At 43.2% G+C, this 14,550-nt stretch overlaps 1 pseudogene across 1 annotated transcript; it reads right to left on the bottom strand.

Annotated features, from left to right (window-relative positions):
- Positions 1-5,688: 5,688 nt before the first annotated feature.
- Positions 5,689-6,159, bottom strand: LOC112611382 (annotated as a pseudogene). Its single transcript, XR_003116643.1, has one exon. The product of XR_003116643.1 is annotated as a 40S ribosomal protein S15a pseudogene (transcript).
- Positions 6,160-14,550: the final 8,391 nt, after the last annotated feature.

Genomic DNA, 14,550 nt, shown 5'->3' with positions numbered 1-14,550 from the left:
AAGGCAGATGTGGGAGGTGATGCCACAGTATTACCTAGATCTGATTAGAAAACACTGGAAGTTTTGGCCGGGCGCAGTGGCTCAAGCCTGTAATCCCAGCACTTTGGGAGGCCGAGACGGGCGGATCACGAGGTCAGGAGATCGAGACCATCCTGGCGAACACGGTGAAACCCCGTCTCTACTAAAAAATACAAAAAACTAGCCGGGTGACGTGGCGGGCGCCTGTAGTCCCAGCTCCTCGGGAGGCTGAGGCAGGAGAATGGCGGGAACCCGGGAGGTGGAGCTTGCAGTGAGCTGAGATCCGGCCACTGCACTCCAGCCTGGGCGACAGAGCGAGACTCCGTCTCAAAAAAAAAAAAAAAAAAAGAAAACACTGGGAGTTTTAAAAAGCGTGCACTGGGGAGAAACCACTCAAGGTGAGAACTGGTCGCTTCCTGCCTGTGTGTGTTTTCATTTCACTGGGGAGAGTTTCATGAGTACCAGTGCTCAGAAAGCTTTAAGAAGAAGCCTTCTGGACAAGCAGAACTCACAGTAATGCCCCCGTCAGAGTTCTGGAAGATTAAACCACAAGGAACACGCAGGGCTCCCAGAGGAGGGCGCAGATGTGTGGCAAACGTGCCTTCCTCATTCCTTTCTTCTGTGCACGACGGGTGTTAATCCAGTACACTTACCTCAATGCCTAACATGTCAAAAATTAAAATTAAAAAAATTAATTGTATCATTAATTTATTAATGTATTATTTGTAATTTATTATATTATTTATAAGTGATGTTTATCAGTGTAACTTACTGTTAATTTAATTAAAAAATAGCCTGGGCCCAGTGGTTCACGCTTGTAATCCCAGCACTTTGGGAGGCTGAAGGAGGTGGATCACGAGGTCGGGGGGTCGAGACCAGCCTGGCCAAGATGGTGAAACTCTTGTTTCTACTAAAAATACAGAAATTAGCCGGGTGGAGTGGCGGGTGCCTGTAATCCAAGCTACTAGGGAGGCAAGGCAGGAGAATCACTTGAACCTGGGAGACAGAGGTTGCAGTGAGCCAAGATCACGCCACTGCACTCTAGCCTTGGTGATAGAGCAAGACTCCATCTCAAAATAAAATAAAATAAAATAAAAAATAAAAAAATAAGCAAGTTAGCCGCGATGACCCCTTAATGGGAAGTGGTCAATGGGCACATCTCTGCAGTCATGCAGTATTTCATCAGACGCCTCAAGTACTGTGTTTGTGAAACAGGAATGTCTGAGGGAGATGAATCCTGTTGCTTCATGCCCTTAAAAAACAAAAGCAAGACATTCACACACAGACACCAATACCTACACTTGGCGCAATCTAAAAGCAAAGGTGTAGTTTAGAACATTTGGAGTAATCCTATTTTATAAATATCCTTCCCATTACAGATCAAGTACACCAAGTCCACAAAAACCCAACTCAAATTTGTCACGTGTGCTGGTCAACAGGGAGAAGAAAAACATGATCCACAGGCAAAGCAGCACCTGTGTGGAGAGAACGCCACTTCCCACCGACATCCTAGTGGTGACGACAGAGACAGGCAACACTCGCCGAGGCCCAGCCACCTCCCACCCAGTGCTGTTGAGAAAGTAAAGACAGCTTGACAGGCTTGATGCCAAGGACCCAGGACATTTACTGTGGCGTGACAGTCCCCACAGGTTACTTCAGGGCGGATGTCCATGGCCTGAACCCCAGAGGCCGGGTGGTGAGTCCAGGCCTTGGTGCCCAGCAAGGAGCAGGTGTCCCTGAGAACCCAAACACCCCTGAGTGGATGTGGGAACCACCATGGAGAACGAGACTCCCATAAGCCCACTGTTCAAGATGGCCTGGCAAACGGGTCGGTTATAAACGCTGCTGCAGGTCCCTGAAAAAAACAAAACTGGATGAGGTTTCCCTCTTGTCTTGCATGTCCTTGGGAGCTTGATCTTGTAACCATGAGGCTGTGCTTTCTTTTTTCACATCGGTGGCCCGGGTTTAGGGCCCAATTCCTGTCTTCGGGGATGAGTCCTTTGTCTTCTATTTATATGTGTTGTGTGTGTCATATACAAGAGTTTTGGTTAATTGGTCTAATAACAACAACAGCTTAAATCAAATATTTTGTCAGAAAAGTAAAAAGTGTAATAACTTTTATTTAGCTCACGTGACTTAAGTAATCTTTGGGAAACAAAAACAGTTTTAAAGATTATTGGTAAAATAAAGACATTTGGTCTAAATTACGCAGGTCAGATATTAAGTTGACTACATGCTTTAAGGTCATAAACTGCTTCTTTGACTTTTGAAAGTTGTTCAATTCACCTACCTTGTAGACATTAGATTCTAGATAACACCTGGGGACACGTGGAGAGCCACACCCGAACTATGCTGGAGAGTCCGCCCTTATCTGCACTTCTGTCTGGTGGGTCCTAGGCTAGGCTCCACACCTGGGACATAATTAAAATCCCTTACTTACTGAGATTTTCACCAAAGCAAAAGTTGCTAAGAGTTAACATTGTATTTGAGACTACTCAAGAAATAGTTCTACACCCAAGGCGAAAAGGAAAGTGGAATATACTTTTGGTAAAAAGATTTTAAGAAGTCATGGGAATGTGGATGTTTCTGCCTGGATTAAAGAGCTAAAGAATTGTTTTAAGTTAGGATCAAGCTAAAGGTTTGAACAAGTTGTGGAAGGTTTGTAAAAAATTAATTGTACAAGAAATTCTGTGTATGGACATTGGCTAAAGTTAAAGGGGTATTATTCTGTTTTCCTGTAAATTAAACATTGGAATAAAAACACAACAGGTTTTTCTTAAAGCAAAATCCTACTTATAATCTGCTCTTTAACAAAAAAAATTGTAAAGGGTTATAAAAGGTATAAGAATCTTACCTGCCGGGCGCGGTGGCTCAAGCCTGTAATCCCAGCACTTTGGGAGGCCGAGACGGGCGGATCACGAGGTCAGGAGATCGAGACCATCCTGGCTAACAGGGTGAAACCCCGTCTCTATTAAGAAATACAAAAAACTAGCTGGGCGAGGTGGCCGGCGCCTGTAGTCCCAGCTACTCGGGAGGCTGAGGCAGGAGAATGGCGTGAACCCGGGAGGCGGAGCTTGCAGTGAGCTGAGATCCGGCCACTGCACTCCAGCCTGGGCGACAGAGCGAGACTCCGTCTCAAAANTTACCTTAGGGGCCCGGCGTGGTGGCTCATGTCTGTAATCTCAGCACTTTGGAAGGCCGAGGTGGGCGGATCACAAGGTCAGGAGATTGAGACCATCCTGGCTAACACAGTGAAACTCCATCTCTACTAAAAAAAAAACAACACACAAAAAATTACCCAGTCATGGTGGCGGGAACCTGTAGTCCCAGCTTCTCAGGAGGCTGAGGCAGGAGAATGGCATGAACCTGGGAGGCAGAGCTTGCAATGAGCTGAGATCACATCACTGCACTCCAGCCTGGGTGACAGAGCGAGACTCTGTCTCAAAAAAAAAAAAAAAATTGAGTAAAGCATATTCCTGTGAACAAAATTTTGTGCACATTTGTTTCTTTGTACTTGATTTCTACAGAATTTGGAAACTATTTGTGAGTATTCTTTTTTTGTTTGTTTGTTTTGGGTTTTTTTTGTTTTTTTTTTTTTTTGAGACAGAGTCTTGCTCTGTTGCCCAGGCTGGAGTGCAGTGGCGCAATCTCGGCTCACTGCAAGCTCCGCCTCCCGGGTTCACGCCATTCTCCTCCCTCAGCCTCCCGAGTAGCTGGGACTACAGGCGCCCGCCGCTGCGCCCGGCTAATTTTTTCTATTTTTAGTAGAGACGGGGTTTCACCATGGTCTCGATCTCCTGACCTTGTGATCCACCCGCCTCGGCCTCCCAAAGTGCTGGGATTACAGGCGTGAGCCACCGCGCCCGGCCTATTTGTGAGTATTCTTAATTCATGGCAATATAGTTGTTTGCATAACTGCAATAAGAATCTGTTTTCATTTGTAACAGGACACAATTGGATTGGTTATTTTACCAAGGATTTGACTGGAATGGTTATTTTACCAAATTGGTTATTTTACCAAGGATTTGACTGGAATGGTATGTTTTCCTTTAAGGAATCAAACTTGACTTGTAGAGTCAATAAAAGCCCCTCAGGAAAACATACCTTGTCTATATGGTCCCTGGACAGGGGGCCTGACCTGTGGTAAGTAAAAAATGTCATTTATGACAGGCTCAGGAGCCCCAAGTTATCTTGGGACCTCAAGAGGAGAGGAATTTACCTAACTCATAGGTATTTGAGGGCACAAACCCATAGCTGGGCTCGGTTTTTTTAAAAAAGTCTTATCCATTTATGTAGCCAACAGACACATGAAAAAATGCTCATCATCACTGGTCAATAGACAAATGCAAATCAAAACCACAATGAGATACCATCTCACATTAGCTAGAATGGTGATCATTAAAAAGTCAGGAAACAACATATGCTGGAGAGGATGTGAAGAAATAGGAAAACTTTTACACTGTTGGTGGGAGTATAAACTAGTTCAACCATTGTGGAAGACAGCGTGGTGATTCCTCAAGGATCTAGAACTAGAAATATCATCTGACCCAGCGATCCCATTACTGGGTATATACCCAAAGGATTATAAATCATTCTACTATAAAGACACATGCACACATATGTTTATTGAGGCACTATTCACAATAGCAAAAACTTGAAACCAACCCAAATGTCCACCAATGAGAGACTGGATAAAGAAAATGTGGCACATATACACCATGGAATACTACGCAGCCATAAAAAGGATGAGTTCATGTCCTTTGCAGGGACATGGATGCAGCTGGAAACCATCATTCTCAGCAAACTATCACAGGAACAGAAAATCAAACACCACATGTTCTCACTCATAGGTGGGAACTGAACAATGAGAACACTTGGACACAGGATGGGGAACATCACACACAGGGGACTGTCATGGGGTGGGGGAAAGGGGGAAGGATAGCATTAGGAGAAATACCTAGTGTAAATGACGAGTTAATGGGTACAGCACACCAACATGGCACATGTATACATATGTAGCAAACCTGCACGTTGTGCACATGTACCCTAGAACTTAAAGTATAATAATAAATAATAATAATCATAATAATAAAAGAAAAAAGTCTTATCTGAGATTCCTTCTATGGAACACAGTTCCATCAAAGCCTATTTTAAAAGTCTATGTGAAAAATAATTATTCTTGCTGCACTTTATACAAATAATCAGGCCAAGTGTAACAAAGCACATCAGTCTTACAATGATTTGTCCTTGGTGAAAATGGGGTACTGGAGAGAGAGAAATTATTTTTCAAAAACTATGGTACACCTATTTTTAGATTCTAGTCTCATCCGTTGTTTTTAATAATATTTTCCTGCAATTTAGAATAACCCTGTTTATTCCTGTGAACCAACCAGTGAACTCTGGCCGCTGCTCAGAAGGAACAAGAGGGATGGGTAATGTAAAAATCTGAATCGAGATTCTAATTCTAGGCACATTGGAATCAGCTAGTGACCCCCTATGAGCTTGGTTCCAGCAGTTGCCCAGTTCATGGAAAGCCTTCTAATTTAGTTTACTTGGGATAATTTTACTTATTTTGCCTTACTGTTGTGGAATATATTGCTGTCGTGCTCTGTGTAGGGTTGCAGGATAAGCTTACTGAATTTTTTTTTTTTTTTTTTTTTTTTTTTTTTTCAGAGTCCATGAGGCATTTTATTTGTAAATGTATGTATTACATCCCTAGAAAAAGAATCCCAGGATTTTCCCTCCTGTGTGTTTTCGTCTTGCTTCTTCATGGTCCATGATGCCAGCTGAGGTTGTCAGTACAATGAAACCAAACTGGCGGGATGGAAGCAGGTTATTCTGCCATTTTTCTAGATCTTTGAGTTGCACATCAAATCTGGGGCTGATCACTCCACACTTGTTTAGCCTGCCTGTAAGGTTCACAACAATTTTCCCAGCTCTGTGATCATCAATGATTTCAAATTCGCCAATGTAACCATGCTTCATCATCACAGTGAGAAACCGGACGATGACTTTGGAGCACGGCCTAATAAGCACCTGGCGTTTGCCTCTCTTTTCAGCATTGTTGATGCTCTTGAGAGCATCTGCCAGGACATTCATGCACACCATTGTGGCGGCGCGGAAAGATGGCGGAAAGGGCTCAATGTTTTCTTAAATTTCTCAAATTCTTAAATTTGCCAGAACTTGGTGAATGGCTGTCACCATACTGGAGCTTTCTGACTGAGCGCCTCTTCACCCTGAATGCCCTGAAGGCAGGAATATCACCACCTCTATCCAGCCTGAAGTAGTTACAGAAGATGGATCTTTGTCCCTCTGCAAGTCTTAGGATTAAGGGTTCTCTTGTAAAAGGGAGGGGGGAAATGTCAGAGGCATTTGAAGCAGAGCATTTCCATCTTAAATAGGGGTTTCCATATAGGAAGTTACTCTATACGGTCTACAAAGGGAAGGGATGAATAATCCACCCCGTTTAGTAAATAATCAAGAAATAACCATAAAAATGGGCAACCAGCAGCCTTTGGGGCTGTTCTGTCTATGGAGAAGCCATTCTTTATTCCTTTACTTTCCTAATAAACTCGCTTTCACTTTACCCTATAGACTCGCCCTGAATTCTTTCTTGCATGAGATCCCAGAACCCTCTCTTGGGGTCTGGATCAGGACCCCTTTCCTGTAACACATTCGCTTAAAAATAAGACACTGGGTTTGCTGACACTTAGAGTTTACCGGCTGTATCTATGCTGCCCAATGCTGAGTAAGCACCATGAAACACAAATGATAAAAATAAATTATAATACTTAACTCTAAAACACATCTCAAGTCACCACCCTCTCTCCTGCCTGGAGCCAGAGAGCCCCCGGCCACCTGCAGAAACAGGGCCCCACAGCCCCCTCTTCCTGCAGGACACCCTTCATGCAGACCAGACACCCATGAACGTTTATCTCTGGCTGTTTGTCAGAAGCTGCACATGAGAAGCACATTCTTAGAAACACTGCGAAGTGAATAAAAAACATTGCAAACACCACTTGAACAGCCGCTGAAAGAGAAACCAGACATTCTCACAGTGGGTTAGTTTCTCCCTTTCCCATTAGGCCACATTTAAGAATTTCTAAAATCCCAGAAAACCCAAATCATCCAAGGTCCAGCCCTCAGCACTGCACGCCTGGGGAAGCTGGGAAGGAGCTGAGTCTCCAAGGGCAGCCCTGAGCCTCCCAGGAAAGGCCCCGGGTGCCTCGGCAGGGTGGGGGATTCCAGGGGACCAGGTGGCTTTCTTTCTTGTTTTGGTGGTGCCGTGCTTTGGGTGTAGATAAAGCTGTGGTTTTGGCAAATGCACTGGAAAAGGTGAAGACAATTTCCTATAAAATGTGGGTCACACAGCTCTCGTCTCTCCTGGTCGCACCCACAGGGGTCCAGGCATGGGGCTGAGGGCTGGGGGTCTGCTCTGCAGAGCCAGGGGGCAGGGCTCAGTGAGCTATGACCCCCACACTCTGGGATCTGCAGAGAACCCTGGAGAGGCCGGTGACCCACCCCACCTCAAGACTCCCGCCAAGGAGGAATATCCGGTCTCCCTGTCCCAGTCTCTGGGGCCCCAACCATGCACCAACAGAGGGGCGGGCACTCGTGCTGTTTTAGAAACACAGGGATGTGCGCAGAGCCTTGTGTTTCCTCCTCACCCACACGACACCCTCTCCTTGGCCGCAAGGGCACTCCCTCCTGGGAAGGGCAGGGCCCCCTTCCACACTGGCCTCTGTGGGACAAAGGCTCTTGGGCACCTGGCGCTGAAAATACTGGGGTCCTGGTGGTGGTTTCACCACAGGAGAGGCAAGCCAAGAAGACCTCAGGCTACTGCCTGCCCCCCAATCTCAACTCCTAGGTGGGTGATGATGGATGTCACCCAAAAGGAAATTTGCCCGGGTTCCCTCCCCACCACCCACCAAGCTCCAGGAATTTTGCCTGGAGGTAGAAGACTGTAAGAGAGATAACTCCGAATCTCTTCCCAAAGGAGCTGATTTCACTGAAACAAAGTGTGGGGAGGTACAAGCCTAAGGGCGCTCTCAAAAAACGGTGAAGGTGATGGCTAAAGGGAAAGGAGCAGATGCAGGCTTGGCCGCACACCTGCTAGTTTGCCTAGGAAAACTGGTAAAAGAGCTCCGAGGAGCCTGCCTGAAGTCAGAACAAATCTCAAACACAGGCCTCAGGAACTACCCTTCAAAGGATCCTGAATTTGATTCTTTAGGATGTGGAGTGATTTATGCTCCAGAGTGTTGTTAAAACAACAGAGTGATTAGCGGATTAGACAGCTGGGTACGGCCAGGAAAAGAGAGTCAAAGTGAGCCATGCCCTGATCAAAGGAGAGCTCCTACTAAATCCCAGGGTGACTATGGACATGGCCAAGGCTGAGTTCCCTGAGGAACAACGTTAGATACTTAACACTGGGAATCTGGGGTTGGGCATAGGTAGACTCCAGTAAAATAAGCCAGCCAGTCACTAAACAAACAAACAAGTAAATCACAGTAACAAGCCTAGAGAGAAGGGTCCATACCCAGAGTTGCTATGTGTATCATCTAAAACAGCAGTACCCAACCTTTTGGGCACCAGGGACTGGTTTCATGGAAGACAATTTTTTCCAACAGACTGGGAAGGGGTTGGGGGATGCTTTTGGAATGAAACTATTCCACCTTAGATTATTGGGCATTAGATTCTCATAAGGAGCATGCAACCTAGGTCCCTCCCACGCACAGTTTACAAAAGGGTTCATGCTCCTATGAGAACCTAATGCTGCCACTGATCAGACAGGAGGCGGAGCTCAGGCAGTAATGTTGGCTGGGCACCTGCCATTCACCTCCTGCTGTGCTGCCCCATTCCTTACAGGCCACAGATGGGTACCAGCCCACAGCCCAGGGGTTGAGGACCCCTGATCTAAAATTTCCAGTTTCCAAAAAAATCACAGCACATACAAAGAAACAGCAAAGCATGACCTCTTAACCAGAAATAAAACAGACAACAGAAACTCTCTGTGAGAGATGTCAAACTTAATAGAAAAAGCCTTCAAAGTAGCCATTACAATTTGTTGAAAGAACTAAAAGAAATCAGGATAAAAGAAGATGAGATGACAACACTTAATCAAATACAGAATACCAATAACGACACAGAAAGTATAAAACAGTACCAAATGGAAAGTCTGGAGATGGAAATTATAATAGTCTAAGTAAAACCTCACTTGAAGGGCTCAACAAAACATTTCACCTGGCCAAGGAAAGAATTAGCAAATTTGGAAATAGATCAGGCCAGGCATGGTGGCTCGTGCCTGTAATCCCAGCATTTTGGGAGGCAAGGTGGGAGGATCACTTTAGGCCAGGAGTTCAAGATCAGTCTGGGCAACATAGCTGTATTAGTCCATTCTCACGCTGCTATAAAGAAATACCCAAGACTGGGTAACTTATAAAGAAAAGAGGTTTAGTTGATTCACAGTTCCACATGGCAGGGGAGGCCTTGGGAAACTTACAATCATGGCAGAAGGCACCTCTTCACAGGGCGGCAGGAGAGAGAATGAGAACCGAGCAAAGAAGGAAGTCCCTTATAAAAGCATCAGATCTCATGAGAACTCACTATCACAAGAACAGTATGGGAGAAACCACCCCCATAATTCAATTATCTCCATCTTCTCCTGTCCCTTGACATGTGGGGATTATTACAATTCAAGGTGAGATTTGGGTGGGGACACAGAACCAAACCACATTAATAGCAAAACCCTGTCTCAGCAAAAAATTAAAAGGTGAGTCAGGTGTGGTGGTGCATGCCTGTAGTCTCAGCTACTTCAGACGCTGAGGCAGGAAGGTCACTTAAGCCCATGAGATTGAGGTTGTAGTAAGCTATGATCATGCCACTGTACTCCAGCCTGGGTGACAGAGACCCGGTCTCTAAATAAATAAATAAAATAAAAAAGAAAATAGATCAATAGAGATTACGCAATCAGAAGAATAGAAAAATGAATGATGCCTCAGAGAAATGTGGGACATGATTAAATGCACCAGCATACATATGACGGAAAGAAGGAGAGGAAAGAGAAAGGAGAAGAGAAATATTCAAAGAAATGATAGCCTAAAATTTCCCAAAATTAACAACAAAAACTCAGTAATCTATATACCATGAAAAACTCCAAAGACACATCACAATAAAAATGCCAAAAGGCAAAGGCAAGGAGAAAGTCTTGAAAACAGCAAGAGAAAAATAAGGCAGGAACCCTCAATAAGATTAACAGCTGACTTCTCAGCAGAAATAATGGAGGCCAGAAGGCAGTGGGATAACATAGTCAAAGTGCTCAAAGAAAAAACACCTGTCACTCAAGAATCCTACATTCAGCAAAGCTATCTTTCAAAAATTGAAGTGAAATAAAGACTTTCCTAGATAAACAAAAACTGAGAGATTCACTGCTAGTAGACCTGCCTTACGAAAATACTAAAGGAAGCTCTTCAGGCTAAAAGAGGGCTGGGGGTCCACCCTAGAGATGACAATCTGAGACCACACAAAGAGCACCAGTAAAGGTAATCATGTAATTATAAAATACGTATAAATTCATATTTTCTTTTCTCATCACATAACTGATTTAAAATGCAATTGTACAAAACAATGTATATAATGTATTGTTGAGCCTATAATGTATAGAAATGCAATATACTTGACAATTTAATGGTACAAAGGAAAAGGGTGTGAGCAAAGGTGTACTGGGCTAAGGAAATGACTCCATACGGTAACTCAAAGGACACTTTCTGCTGATATTGAGACTCAGGATATAATGCAAAGTGCAAAGAGCGGCATTCAGAACAACATGCATAACATGCTGCACTACAGGAAGGAAATACAAACACATACACATATTTGCTTATATTTCCAAAAACAACAACGACATTCGCAAACCAAGAAATGCCTGAGGCTGCCAGAAGCTGGCAGGAACAAGGGAAGAATTTCCTCTAGCGCCTTAGGTGAGAATGCAGCCCTGCTGACATCTTCATCTTGGACATCTGGCCTTCAGAAGTGTGAGGCAGCAAACTTCTGTTTTCAGCCACCGAGCTTGTGGTAATTAGCACCTACAGGAAACTAATACAGTTTCTCCTGTGCCAAACTGAGGACGACTTAAGCATGAAGATAAATTAACTAGATGGGCATGGCAGTGTGCACCTGCAGTCCCAGCTACTTGGGAGGCTGAGGCAGGAGGATTGCTTGAGCCCAAGAGTTTGAGACCAGCCTAAGTAACATAGCAAGACCTCATCTCTAAAAAATTAATTAATTAACATAGTAACAGAATATAACTATTCAAATAGGAAACGTTGGCATCAGGTTGATTACACAGTTAAATAAAATGAAAGTTTGATAAGGGACATGACATGTACATAGTCTGCAACTACCTCCACAGAAATACTTAGAAAAGTAGATTTAGGTGTACAAGTGCATTTTTGTTACCTGGATATATCCGCAGTGATGAAGTCTGAGCTTTTGGTGTAACCATCACCCAGATGGTTTACATTGTAATCAACAGGTAATTTCTCATCTCTCATGCCCCTCCTACCCAACCACCTTTTGGAGTCTCCAATGTCTGTTATTCCATTCTCTATGTCCACATGTAGACATTGTTTGGCTCACACTAATAAGTGAGAACATGGCTTTCTGTTTCTGCCTCCAGTTACATCCATGCTGCTGCAAAAAACATTTCGTTCTTATAGTATTCCAGGGTGCATGTGTGTGTGTATACATATATCCTAAATTTTTTTAGCATTTTTATATAAAGCACATTTTATTTATCCAATCATCAGTGGAGGGACACCTAACGAGCCCATGACTTTGCTATTGTGATAGTGCTGCAATAAACACACAAGTGAAACTGTCTTTTTAATACAGTGATTGCTTTTCCTTTCGGTAGTATAGGATTGCTGACTTGAATGGTAATTCTATTTTTAGTTCTTTGGGTTGTACTAATTTCACATTCCCATCAACAGATTATAAGCATTCCCTTTTCTCCTCACCAACATCAGTTGCTTCTTGACTTTTTAATAGTAGCCATTCTGACTGGTATAAGACGGCATATCATTGTGGTATTAATTTGCATTTCTCTATTAGCGAGGTTGAGCCTTATTTTCATATTTCATTGGCTGCTTATATGTTGAAAAACTTCTGTTCATGTCATCTGCCCACTGTTTAATGAGGTTATTTGGTTTTTTTCTTGTTGAGTTCCTTGTAAATTCCGAATATTAGTCCTTTGTCAGGTGCATAGTTTGCAAATATTTTCTCCCACTCCACAGGTTGTCTGTTTACTCCACTGAGTATTTCTTTTGCTGTGCAGAAGCTTTTTAGAGTCCCATTTGTCCATTTTTGTTTTTGTTGCATTTGCTTTTGAAGTCTTAGTCATAAATTTTTGCCTAGACCAATGACCAGAAGAATTTTTCCTAGGTTTTCTTTTACAATGTTTATAGTTTGAGGTCTTACATTTGTCTTTAATACATTTGAGTTAATTTTTCATATGGTGAGAGATATGGTCCAGTTTCATTCTTCTACACATGGCTATCCAACTTTTCCAGCATCATTTATTGAATAGTGTCCTTTCCCCAGTATATATTTTTGTCAACTTTGTCTAAGATAGTTGGTTGTAGGTATGTGGCTTTATCTGGGTTCTTTATCATGTTCCATTGATCTGTGTTTCTATTTCTATACCAGTACCATGCTGTTTTGGTTACTATAGCCTTGTAGTATAATTTGAAGTCAGGTAATGCGATGCCTCCCGCTTTGCTCTTTTTGCTTAGGATGTTTTGGCTATTTGGGCTCTTTTATGGACCCATATGAATTTTAGGATTTTTTTTTTCTAATTCTGTGAAAAATGTCATTGGTAATTTGATAGGAATTGCATTGAATCTGTAGATTGCTTTAGGCAGTATGGTCATTTTAATGATACTGATTTTTCCAAGCCATGGGCAGGAGATTTTTTCCATTTGTTTGCATTATCTATGATTTCTTTCATCAGTGTTTTGAAGTTCTCCTTGTAGAGGTCTTTCACCTCCTTAGTCAAATGTATTCCTAGGATTTTGTTTATAATTATTGTACATGGAATTGAGTTCTTGATTTTGTTCTCAGTTTGATCATTATTGGTGTATAGAAATGCTACTTGTTTTTGTTCATTGATTTTCCATCCTGAAACTTTACCGAAATAATTTATCAAATCTAGGAGTCCTTTGGAGGAGTCTTCAGGGTTTTCTAGATATAAGATCATATCATCAGCAAACAGATAATTTAACTTTCTCTTTTCCAATTTGGATTGTGTTTGTTTTTGAGACAAGGTCTTGCTTTGTCATTCAGGCTGGAGTGCAGTGGCACACTCACGGCTCACTGCAGCCTCAACCTCTAGGGCCCAAGTGACCTTCTCACCTCAGCCACCCGAGCAGTTGGGACTACAGGCACATGCCATCATGCCCGACTAATTTTTGTATTTTTTTGTACAGACAGCGTTTCATCATGTTGCCCAGGTTGGTCTCAAACTCCTGGGCTCAAGCGATCCACCCACCTCAGCCTCTCGAAGTGCTGGATGACAGGCATGAACCACTGTGCCTGGCTAGATGCCTTTTATTTCTTTTTCTTGCCTGGCTGCTCTAACTAGAACTTCCAAAACTATGTCCAATAAGAGTGGTCAAAATGGGCATCCCTGTCTTGTTCCAGTTCTTAGGGAGAATGTTTTCAACTTTTCCCTATTCAGTATGATGTTGGCTATGGGTTTGTTGTATATGGCTTTTATTATTTTGAGGTATGTTTCTTCAATGTCTACTTTGTTGACGGTTTTTATCATGAAGGGCAATTCCACATCATTTGAAATGATCATATGGTTTTTGTTTGTTTGTTTTGACAGCGTCTTGCTCTGTTGCCCAGGTTGGAGTGCAGTAGCATGATCTCGGCTCACTGCAACCTCCACCTCCCGGGTTCAAGCGATTCTCCTGCCTCAGCCTCCCGAGTAGCTGGGATTACAGGCATGTGCCACCACGCCTGGCTAATTTTTGCATTTTTAGTAGAGACAGGGCTTCCCCATGTTGGGCAGGCTGGTCTTATACTCCTGACCACAGGTGATCCACCTGCCTCGGCCTCCCAAATTGCTGGGATTACAGGCATGAGCCACTGTGCCCAGCCATGGTTTTTGTTTTTAATTGTGTATGTGGTGAATCACATTTATTCATTTGCGTATGTTAAATCATCCTTACATCCCTGAAAAATAAAACTCACTTGATTGTGGTGTGTTATCTTTTTGATGTGCTGTTGGATTTGGTTTGCTAGTGTTTTGTTCAGGATTTTTGCACCTATGTTCATCAGGGATATTGGCCTGTAGTTGTTGTTTTGGTTGTGTGCCTAGCTTTGGTATCAGGGTGATACTGGCTTTGTAGGCTGAGTTAGGGAGGATTTCCTCCTCCTTGATTTTTTGGAACAGTTTCAGTAGGATTGGTACCAATTCTTCACATGTCTAGTAGAACTTGGCTGTGATTCTGTCTAGCCCTGGCCTTTTTTGTT

The sequence above is a fragment of the Theropithecus gelada genome, chromosome 18 (assembly GCF_003255815.1).
Source record: "Theropithecus gelada isolate Dixy chromosome 18, Tgel_1.0, whole genome shotgun sequence".
Classification (NCBI taxonomy): domain Eukaryota; kingdom Metazoa; phylum Chordata; class Mammalia; order Primates; family Cercopithecidae; genus Theropithecus; species Theropithecus gelada.
The sequence above is the reverse complement of the archived record's forward strand: the minus strand, read 5'-3'. Positions and strand labels throughout refer to the sequence as shown.